General features: G+C 48.8%; 1 protein-coding gene across 1 annotated transcript in view; it reads right to left on the bottom strand.

Moving 5' to 3' along the window:
* ALPK1 (alpha kinase 1) overlaps positions 1–12,036 on the bottom strand; it is a 642,651-nt gene that overhangs the window by 503,196 nt on the left and 127,419 nt on the right. The gene's annotated exons all lie outside the window — the stretch shown is intronic.

Raw genomic sequence — 12,036 nt, 5'->3', positions numbered from 1 at the left:
CTGGGGTATCAGCCTGTACTGGACGAGCCCTCTTGCTCTTTCTTTTGGAAGGTGGTGGGGATCCTGAGTGGCCTACACTGCTCTGGCCACTAGGGGCAGGAGCAACGGTGGACTGGGTAGTTGGAGTGTGGGAATGCACACTGAGCATGGGACTTGGTGCAGGCATTGGCTGAAGTGTGATGTAGTCAGGGGGAAAGTTAGCAAGATGGACTGGGACCAACACTGCCCTGGCTGGGAGAGTCAGAGCTTGGGTGGATGGAGCTGCAGCTGCCCCTGCAGTCTCCCCACCCTGCCTACTCGGGGCAGCAGATGACATAGCTGCCCCTGATCCATGTGGCCTGGTGACACCAACTTGCACCGCCACACGTGGCCTAGACTTGACGACCTGGAAGTCAGCCTGGGAGTCACCCTGTGCCAGGTCAGGTGCCACAATGGGCCGGTCCAACAAGGGCTGAGCAGAGATGGTGTCAGCCACGTTTCCCTCAACCATGGGGGGGCATGGGTGTCCCCGACTGGTCCTCCACACATGGGGGGTTAGGGGTACCCTGCAAATCCCGGCCACGTCCCCTACCGCGCCCACCACGCCCACCTCTTGAGGCTCGGCCACCTTTGCCACCCTTACCGCTTGGTTGCCTCCCAACCATGGCACTGATGTTGTTGTGTATGGGAGTTGCAGTAAACTATTGTCCTGGGCAATTGGGGGTCAAAGGGGTAGGGTACTAGATGGAATTCATACCCTAGTGCTCTAGCAAGGCTGTATGTGACCGCTGGGGAAAGATGACTGGTCATGCAACGCACAGGCACCCCAAAAACAGAAAATAAAGTGCACGCAACCCCTCGTAGACCATGTGCGTGGAAAAATGAACCCGCACTGCGCTGTGGCACCCAGAAACACGAAAATGAGCGTACGCGTGTTACACGCAGCCTACAATGACCTCTGAAGGGGTATGCGACACACGGGGCAAGCACAGTTGGTAAATACGTGCGCGACTCACCCTCTACCTGTAAAAAAAGCATGAAAAATACGCGCATGTGCGCGTTGGCAACACCCCCGCCAACAGAAGAATTGTACGCTGTCTGAGGAGACAGGACAAAAGAAGAAGTGAACGCTGTTTGAGGAAACAGGCCCAAGCGAAAATCAGAAAAAAGCTGTCAGAGGTAACAGGGAGTACGAACTAGAAACGCTGTGAAGTAAATCACGTGTGAACCGAAAAGAAGTACAGAATTCACCCACTCGCTCTCCACTAAAAGCACATACAAGTTACTGACGTCCTACACGCACCTTTTGAGCCGGCCCACACGTCCAACGTCACTTCCGCGTATACGCGCTAAGGCCCTATCCTCCAATTACACGAGCTGACACTCGGACGTGCATTTCTTGGACGTGTAACATGCACCCGGGTTCAGGGAAACTCCCGCGCGCACGTCACAGACACGCTTACGCGCTAAGGGCCTTTGGTCCAATGAAATCGCGTACGCGTGCTGATGCCCTTACGTGCTAAGGCCTTTCCTCGAATTACATGCTGACGTGCAAGATTTTCACGTGCCAAATCACTCTGTATCAAGCTGGCCACGCGTTCGCACACGGAAGACCACGCTCCTGCCCAGAAGGCCGAATTACTGCCCCCCAGTCCCCTGAGCACGCTCCCACCTGCCATCTGCTGCTGCCTGATTGCCTGCTGCCCACGTGCCCTGCCATTTGCTGCCTGCACGTCAGCCTGGGGTGCTGTTGCTGTGACCACCCCTGCTGGAACCGAAGACTCCCGACTGCTATTCCATCGATCCACAGCCCAGCCCCAGGACCCAGTTGCCCACCCACACCTGCCTCTGGGGTTGCCATGTCAGGCACTACACCATCTGGCACCACTGGCAACCCCCAGCCAGAGTGGCAGAGGGCCACCAGCTTCACTGCCACCGAAGTTGGTGTCCTGGTGGAGCAAGTCCTGGGGCTGTATGATGCCCTCTTCGGAAGGTCAGCCGCCAACAAGGAAGGACGGACTCGGATCTGGACGGACATCGTGACTGCCATCAACGCGGAGGGGGTGGCAGTCCGCGACTTCCAACATGTCAAGAAGCGCTGGGAGGACTTCAGGTCCAGGACCCTCAACAAGGCCCGGCGCCTCTTGAAGGCAGCGGATGCTAAGGGGCGCCGGGGCCACCTTTCGGAACATCAGATGAGGGTCCTGGAACGCATATGCCCTCGCTCCACGTCCAGGTCTTTGAGAGGCAGACCCGTCTGGAGTCGAGCGGTAAGTGTACATGCATACTGATTGGAAGCTGTGCGTGTGGTGGTGTGCCAGTAGTGTGCAGGTTGTACATGTGGTTTTGTAGGGTCATGTATGGATGTGTATGTACAGGGCTGTGAGGCTGACACATGCAAGTCCTTTCATGTGTGAGACACATGGATGGTGTATGTGTGGGTAAGCATGCAGGCCAAATGCAGATGTGTGAGCACACATGTTTGGATTACTGTGTATGTAAGTTGGCATGGTTTGGTGTCACACATGGATGTTGGTTCCAGCTGCATGTATCTGCACCGTGTACATGTGCATGTGTGTGTATTTGACATGGGTGCAACAGTGATGCAACATGGATGCATGTGAGACTGATATGTAGAAGACTGATTGCCAGATGTGACATGGATGCCAATCACATCACTGCGACAGTTGGCGGAGGTGTACACATGCATGTAATTGTGGTGGCGTGTGTGCATGTCTAGGGCACTTCCTGTGTTTCATGTGATGTCTGGCTCACCTTTGGCTGCTCATGCTGTTGTATGTGTATGGATGGTGCTGGCTGTTGCAATATGGCTGTGGAATAGCTCATGTGTGTGAGTTGCAATGACATGTGTGTTGGGGATTGTGATGCCATGTCTGAAGTTTGACAATGCCACTCATGTACAACTGTCATGTGTGTATGAGTCCATTGTACAGTGCCCTGATGCCTGTCTCCTATCTCTCCCTGCCTGCAGCGTCAACTGATGAAGAGGGCGGAGAAGGTGCTGTGGAGCACAGCGGCAGGGATCGCACCGCCAGCCGGAGACGCAAGGCCCGGCTCCCCTCCCAGGTTGTCATCTCGTCGGGGAGTGAGGAGTCCGGTGCCTCGTCCCAGGTCGCAGCTGCCGAGGGGAGGTCCTAGAGGCGGAGGTTGGAGTTGGACTCCTCGACAGCCGAAGGGGCAGCTGAGACCCCACAGGGCCCAACAGAGGAAGATGGCACAGAGTCATCCAGGTTGGTGGGGGGGTTGGTGGAGGAGGAGGCCGTGCAAGGGGCAGAGACGGGGTCTGGAGGTGGGGATTCCACTGGTGCTAGTGGTGCAGTGCAGGGGCAGGGACAGGAGGCAGCACAGGCCGCCGCAGAGGTGCCTGTGTGTAATCCTGTCCCCGATCCTGTGACTGCATCATCTTCCACCAGCAGGGATACCTGACCCGTTCTCATGGAGGGGATTGGCTTACACCAACTGGCCTTCCTCTCCCTGCAGATGTGGCTATCCGGCACCGGGCTGAGCCTGTCCTGGGTGGGGTGGCGTTGCGTCAATGTGCCATGCGAGCTGACCTGCAGTCTTTTCATGAAGAGAGTGCACATCTTCTCGCATGGCTCGTTGACCGAGTTGACCCACTGGGACAGCTCACCAGGGCCGGATTCCTCCGTTTTCTGGACCTTGTTCCGACCCCCCCCTCAACTGAACCCCCTATGCGCCAGTCCTCCGTGCCATCTTCCCACCCATGTGTCACCTGGGTGCCCTGTGGAGCTGCCTCTGACCCTGCGGCCAGGCTGGTGGAGGACACATCCCTGCCACAGTCGGGAGTCGGATGTCCAGCAGGGGTGGCCACCTCAACAACTGCACCCCAGCTGGAGGAGGATGTGCAGGCAGCAGGAGCCAGGGCACAGGCAGGGGCACAGCAGCAGCAGCAGCAACAAGGTGGGAGCCATGATGGCTCGGGGGCCTTCATCATCGATGGGGCAGGCATCGGCCGGAGGGCAGGAGGACCCTGGATGGGAAGTGTCTTCCGTGTGGCAGCGGTTGGGATATGCGATAGATGCGGAGCGGCAGCGGGCGGAAGAGGCACGGCTCACGATGGTCAGGGCGGAGAACTCCATGCGTAGGGCCCTGAGGCGGGCCGAGTGCCTCGAGGCCATTCGCAGGGACCTGGAGTTCCAGATGTCATCGTCCCTGCGAACCCTCGGGGCCATGGAAGAGGACCGCCTCCGGGACATCGAGCAGGAGTTCGATGATGCCCTGGCCCGGGGCATCAACATGTGAGCCGTTGGACTTGCCCGCTGCCCTTGTAAATAGTTAGATAGTGTTAGGTTTCCTTTGGTTTTTTCTTTATTTTGGTTGCGCTTGGACAATGCACCACATTTCTGTATATAGTTTTTCATTAGGTAGTATTTTTTATAGGTTTCATTTCTTCAGTTGGGATCATGGACCCTGGATTGTTCATCTGTATATAGTTCACTATTGGATTAATCTTTTTTTTTTTTATTTCCACATGGAGCAATGGTTTTTCCCTTGGATTTGCTTTGTTGGACTGTGACTTTGGACGCCTTGCCTTTAGATTACGATTTCTTGTTTTTCATTATTTTACGGACATGCAACTTTTCTTTTTTTATTCCCATTGTTGTTTGTTTGATTTTAATTCCATTCATGTTGCTTTTAATACAGTTTTTTCTTCATACTTCCATGTGTGGTATTATCTCATTGGTTTCATGCATGTCATGATATGGGTTTTCACATTCACTTGCAACCATTGTGGGTGTGTGACGGACATGTGTTCTTTTACATACTTGCCATTGGGGTTGTATCATGTAATTGCCTTTTCTATGTGGGTGGATGCAATACTTGGTAGGGTCTTTGGTCTGGGGAGGCTGGCCATAAGGGCCATGATTGAGGATCGTCATGACCTGGGGGCAGGGGGACATGAGTGGGGGCCTGCTGGCAGGTGCCCCACACTGCTGGGGGGGCAAGGGGACATGAGTGGGGGCCTGCTGGCAGGTGCCCCGCACTGCTGGGGGGTGGGGGTGCAAGGGGACATGAGTGGGACATGAGTGGGGCCTGCTGGCAGGTGCCCCGCACTGCTGGGGGGTGGGGGTACAAGGGGACATGAGTGGGACATGAGTGGGGCCTGCTGGCAGGTGCCCCGCACTGCTGGGGGGTGGGGGTGCAAGGGGACATGAGTGGGACATGAGTGGGGGCCTGCTGGCAGGTGTCCTGCACTGCTGGGGGGTGGGGGTGCAAGGGGACATGAGTGGGGGCCTGCAGGCAGGTGCCCCTCAGTGCTGGGGAGTGGGTGTGCAAGGGGACATGAGTGGGGGCCTGCTGGCAGGTGCCCCGCACTGCTGGGGGGTGGGTGTGCAAGGGGACATGAGTGGGGGCCTGCTGGCAGGTGCCCCATGACTGCTGGGGGGTGGGGGTGCAGGGGGTCATGAGTGGGGGCCTGCTGGCAGGTGCCCTGCACTGCTGGGGGGTGGGGGTACAAGGGGACATGAGTGGGGGCCTGCCAGCAGGTGCCTTGCACTGCCTGGGTGTGGGGGTGCAAGAGGACATGAGTGGGGGCCTGCTGGCAGGTTCCCTGCACTGTTTGGGGGGTGGGGTGCTGGGGGACATGAGTGGGGGCCTGCTGGGGGTAATGCGTTGGTGATCACTAGTGCAAGGTGACATGTGGCTTGGCTGGGGGGGCATGCCCATGGTGGATGGGCTGCCTGCGGGACATGACCAGGGGTGCAGGGTAGTCCCCTGTGGTGTGGTCTGCCTGCAGGGGCCGTGGAGGGTGTAGAGGGAACACCTGGGAGGACCCACACTGCCAATTCACATGTAGGACTCCCCTGCATCCCCGAAATACACGTACCCCACTCGCACAGGGCCTATCGCGTTTGAAACTTGCCCGCACCCCAGTAATACACGTACCCTGCTAAAAAAGCGTGTGGAACTTCGTGCGCACCCCAGAAATACACGTACCCTGCTGAAATCGCGTGTGGGACTTCCCGCGCACCCCTGTAATACACGTACCCTGCTGAAATCGCGTGTGGAACTTCCCGCGCACCCCTGTAATACACGTACCCTGCTGGAATCGCGTGTGAAATTTCCCCGCAGCCCATAAATATACATACCCTGCTGAAATCGCGTGTGAGACTTCCCGCGCACCCCTGTAATACACGTACCCTGCTGAAATCGCGTGTGAAACTTCCCCGCACCCCAGTAATACATGTTCCCCGCTCGGCGTTTGCTGTTTGCCAGCCCTGTATAACGGTTCAGGGTTAGCGCAGCCCTTTGCGCTGAACTGGGAATTTTGATGGCTTTTCCTTGCGCGAGGGCGTTCTTGGGGGCGTAACTGGCGCTAGTTTTGGAGGCTAAAATCCATGAATACGCTGTGGGCGGATATCGATTTTAGCGCACGCGGCTGCCGCAGACATTCGCACGCGCACACTGTGCGCCAACCGCGTGCACCACTTTTGTGCGAAATTCTATGAATTACCCTGCTGATGTTTTCATTTTCAAAAGACGCCATGCTTGCAGCATACAAAAAAAGCACATACACGATTATTTACATGGTGCCTACTTTCTTCTACAAAACACATTTGGGCATCTCCATACTTCCCTTGAATGTATCTGTGAAAATATATTCTTTCCACACGGAAATAGTTCCATTTAGCCTTGGAACATATCCTTTAATGCATCCTGCAAACATAATGGAGTAACATAGCCCAAACTATTGCCTATTACTATTAATGCACAACTATTGTGTCTGGACACTGAAAGTGAGCCATAGTCTTGCAATATGATAATAGCATCATCCAGTTTACATCACACACTGTATACCACCAAATCTCCACTCCCTCCTATCCAACAGTACCAGAGATGCCACACAATTCAGTGTGCCTTTTCAAATTGATCATCCAACAAACTCCCACCATCCACATAGTGAGCTTTTTCATACCATGAGCCACATCCATCTTCCCTAAACACAACAATCAAAACACCTTCTACCCTCTCTTCATATAAGGCACACCCAGCAAACCTGATTGGTTGATCCCACCAGTGCCCTTTCCATGCCAGGCTTCCTCAAAAGACACGGATGTGGTACATGCTGTCTGCAGATTACGGCAGTGTCCGCAGACCACACAACACAGGGGCAGTCCTTCCACCCTTTCCACTTTCATGTTGTCAACACTCCCTCATTGGCTCCTTTCAGAGAGTCACACACCCATCCACCAATCACATCCAATAACTCTACACCAAACCCCCTCATTTCACTTCAACACTTCAGATGTTCTGAGAGTACATATCTCCTGTTCATCACAGCCATCTCCATCAATAACTACTGTGAAACTCTCCAAGATTTATATTCCCAGATTCAACAAGAACTACATCTAAGAAAACATAGTAGAGGTATCCTTATATTTAAAAAAAAGATTTTCTTCAACTCTTTCACAAATATATATATACAGGGTTTATGCTACTTACCCTGTAATGATCTTCTCAAAAAACATTCCTTTTAACCTCTCTTGCAAATGCCATGCTTTGCAGCATTCATCAGCACCTGCTCACATAAACAAATAAAGCAGCAAAGCAAACAATTACAATGCACTACCTTTAAAACAAATAGCAATTTCATAAAAGTTAAAAACACCATATCTGCATTCATAGCACCACTCACTTTTCTATGAAAGAAATGAAAAGCAGATAGAATACATGTATACACAATTTTCTGTGCCACATACTGTATACCAGTTTAATATATTGCCAGTACATGCATATATCCCAACATCACCCATTCCAATCTGTAGTTCCCCATCAAGTCTTCATTTTTCCCTTTGCACTCTGACTTACAATTCCATTTCTCACATTCTAAAACTCAAACTACACATCCCAGAATGCAAATAAACGAAATAGTACTGGACTTCAACATTCAAAACGGTGCCATTTATATCAAATGAAACATTACATGATGTGTGTTTCAAAATGTTTCTATTTACAAGCATTTTCATGAAAGTTAAAGAATGCATATGTCCATTTGTAGCAGCACTGCATCCCTTTTTCATAAAACAAAGGAAAAGCAGATAAAATTGATTTGTAGAAAATGTTCAGATGGCACTTAGTGTGTGCCACTATGTTGGCAATACATCCCAACAACACCCACTCCAATCTGTAGGTGAATATGAAGTCTTCATTTTATCCTTTGCATTCTGTAACTTCCAATTCCACTTTTCCCATTATAATGATAACACTAAAACTACAAGTCCCAGAATGCAAACAAAAAAACAGACTGGACTTCAAGATTTGAAACTTCACAATTATATCAAATAAACATAAAATGCTGTAGGTTTAAAAAAAGTAATTTAAGAAGCATTTTGATGAAAGTAAAAAAATAAATGCACCCCCCCATCCTTTACCCTCCTAATTCTTATAGGTCTCTTGTTTGTCTCCCTGTACGTCTACCACCTAATCTCTATATTCACTACATATAAGTCACTCTTTGCAGACTAGTACTAATATTAATTTTATACTATTTGTTATATTAATGCGGTTTATATCTACTATAGTTCATATTATATTCATAAGTGATTTCAACAAATGATTTAGCTGTATAGAAATACTATTACAATTGACCAGAACCATTTTCTATGTCATTTCTTTATGGTTATTGTTTTATTCAAAGTATGTAACTTGTTGATATCTGTATCAAACCCAATATTTAAACAATAAAAAATCATTAAAATAGAAAAAAAATGCATATCTGCATTTGTAGCAGCACCTTGTCACTTTTTCATAAACAAGTAAAAGCAGGCAAAATACATTTTAGACCACGTTTTAATTGCCACTCAGTGTGTACCCATTTAATATATTGACAGTAAATGCATACTTCCTAACATAACCAATTCCAATCATTAGCTGCTTAACAAATCATACTGTTTTTTTCCACAGAAAATGAACTAGAGATTCCAGCTTCATAACGCTATGCAACTTAGTAACCATACAAAATATAATCAAATACATATTCTATAAGCACTAGCCTCAATTGTACTACAATCATAATTACCATATACAGTTCAATTATATCATTCCACCATGTTACAAACACTTTATACTCTCACTACATTACCTTTAATTATTATACACATTAATACTGTGGTGATTCTGCCCATACTCCTACTACATTACCTATACTTACTATACACATATTACTACTGTGGTGCTTGTGGCCTTGCCCCCCAGAATCTGACCACTCGCTACAACCACTACAATACAATTAACCATATAACAAGTACATACAATAAACCGTCAACTAATAAAACTCCCCCTGAAACTCCTGCAATTGAAATGATGTCCGCGGACACCAAAATTGAATGCGGACTCAGCGGCATCTGCAAACCCTATTTTCATCTATAAAAACAGCTCCATATCATCTTCATTGTATTCCCCTACCCTTTCTATGCCCTCTGTCAGCCATCAAATAACCTCAAATGTGTTTTCCAAGCTGCTCATTCACGGCGCTGTCCGCTGACTACTGCGGTGTCCGCGGAGCGAACAGCACCCGCACCCACTTTTTTCACCTATAACTAACTACCACTCCATATCATCTTAATTCCACCCAACACCCTTCTCATCCCCTCTTTCCACCAACAAATAACCCAAAATGTGTTTTCCAGACGTTTTCCGCGCCGTGCTATCCGTGGACACCAGCCACTGTCAGCGTATCCAAAATGGCTGGCGTTTCCAAAAATATGACGCACCTCACGCTCTTCACCACCCAATCAGCGGGCGCATCCATTGTGCGCAGACATCACATCGCTCCCTGGGCCAATCAGAGGCCCGTCCATGGACCGAACAAGGAAGTAAGTAAGCGGACCAAATCCAGATATCACACATTTGTTTATCTACTTTTTGGACTTTTTAAAATAAATTACTGGACGGATTACACCAAATCTACAAAAGCGTGCTTTCAGGACCAAGCCACCGCTCCTGCTGCAAATTTGGTCAAAATCCATCCAGCGTTTTGGGCTGTAGACCTGAGGAAAGAAAAATGTCCATTGCATCGATGGGAAAAACCACACATTTTGGGACCCCACCGCACGAAACCTCATCAAACTTTCCAAAATTAATATAATGGGGCCATATACTTTTTTTGCAAGGTTTCTTGAAGATTCATCTGGGGGGGCCAAGTTATAAGCCGCCCAAAAAGTGCTCTTCCTATGAGTTGAGCAACTTAACCATAAATGCAGGGCAGCTACCGCATACCCATATATATATAGGCAGCAATAGCCACCCTACAGTTAAGGTGATAGCATGGAGTCATGGGAAATCCGAAGATTCAGGGACAAAGAGGGGGGAAAAGCAGATGAGGGGAGTGGCGGAACCATGTTAAGAGGAGGGAGGGAGGTCACTTGGTGAATGCATGTGAGGGCAGGGAAGAGTTTTTGATTTGCGAGTAGTTTCGCATTGCCACGGGAGCACTGCTGGCCTGGGTAGTGCATTGACGTTGTATGTGTAGTTCATTGCCATTATCGGGGGAACATCAGGGGAATACCGCAGGAATCATAAGAGAGTGAAAAAAAGATACATTTTATACCTTATGGGTCAAAGGAACTGATTGGTGGAACATGTATTGTGGCTCTGGCCAAAGGCCATGACTAGTGGGTTCGAAAGCTACCTATTAGTGCAACATGTACAGTTGGCACAGCCATAGGCTAGTGGGCCCCAAAGAAACCTATGGGTGCAACAGGGAAAGTGGGCCATGGCTATTGGGCCCCAAAGAAACTAAAGTATGACAAAACCCTTGAAATTCCATGAAAATGCCTAAGTTACGAGAGAGTTAAGGTGATCAGATTTAACAATAAGAACACATAGCAACAAAACCTTGAAATTCTATGAAAAAACCTTTGTTTGTAAAGGTTAGGGTGATCAGATTTAACGCTACATAACCCTTGATTTTCAGGACTCGCATTTTTAGCAAGTCCACCTTAACTTTGCGCCCCCCTGTTGTGCAGCGTATGATCATGATGATGGCATCACAATGACATCACGGATAAAGGCCCTGACTAGTGGGCCCCCAATGAAACCTATTGGTGCAACATGTACAGTGGGCAGGGCCGAAGGTCATGGCTAGTGGGCCCCAAAGAAACCTATTGGTGCAACATGTACAGTGGCCACGGCTAGTGGGTCCCTAAGAAACTTATTGGTGCAGCATGTACAGTGGCCACAGCCAAAGGCCATGGCTAATGGGTCCCAAAGAAACATATTGGTGCAACATTTACCATGGCAAAGGCCGAAAGCCATGGCTAGTGGGCCCCAAAGAAACTATATAATAAAATTAAGGTGGACTTGCTTCAAATGCGAGTGCTGAATTTCAAGGATTTTGTTGCATTGAATCTGATCACCTTAACTCTCGCAAAGATTTTTTCACAGAATATATTTATATATATTTTCTTTTTTCAGGTTCCTGTTATTTACGTTCTGTAGTGTGAAAATATTACCACAAGAAAATACAAAAGTTTATGACAGTAGATTGTGTAACTGGAATACAATACAACTTTTCAGGACTGTAGTCTACTAAAATGATTACTCACTTGAATTTCTTCAATTTTAACCCTCTGTGGCATGCAACTTCCTATAAAACCCCACTGCAGAAGTTACAGCTATGCAGTTCTATAAAACATTTCCCAAGATTCATATTCAGTGCACTTACTCAGTTTGTACTTATTCACATCTGTTTAACAAACCCATTGTGTTGAAACCATTTGACTGGTGTAACAAGATGACTCGTTCCTATGTTTGACTGTTTTTCCTCAAGTGTGCAGTGTGGCATCATGACCGTCTGCGTTATTCCCATAGGGGTCTATGCTCTCTCAACAAATGTTATTTTTTTTATGGGTTTTTCATCAACCTTTTTTTTAAACCCATTAAAATGTGTATGTTTTTATTTGTGGTGTTTCCCCCCAAACCCATCTTCCCTATCGTCATTTATAATATTCCCTACCCCCTCCAGCCCCTAATATCCCTTTCCCACCCCCCTTATTTTTCGATGGGTTTTTTAGA

The sequence above is a fragment of the Ambystoma mexicanum genome, chromosome 6q (assembly GCF_040938575.1).
Source record: "Ambystoma mexicanum isolate Mex_15411 chromosome 6q, UKY_AmexF1_1, whole genome shotgun sequence".
Classification (NCBI taxonomy): Eukaryota; Metazoa; Chordata; class Amphibia; order Caudata; family Ambystomatidae; genus Ambystoma; species Ambystoma mexicanum.
Note: the sequence above shows the minus strand (reverse complement) of the source record. Positions and strands in the feature narration are given on the sequence as shown.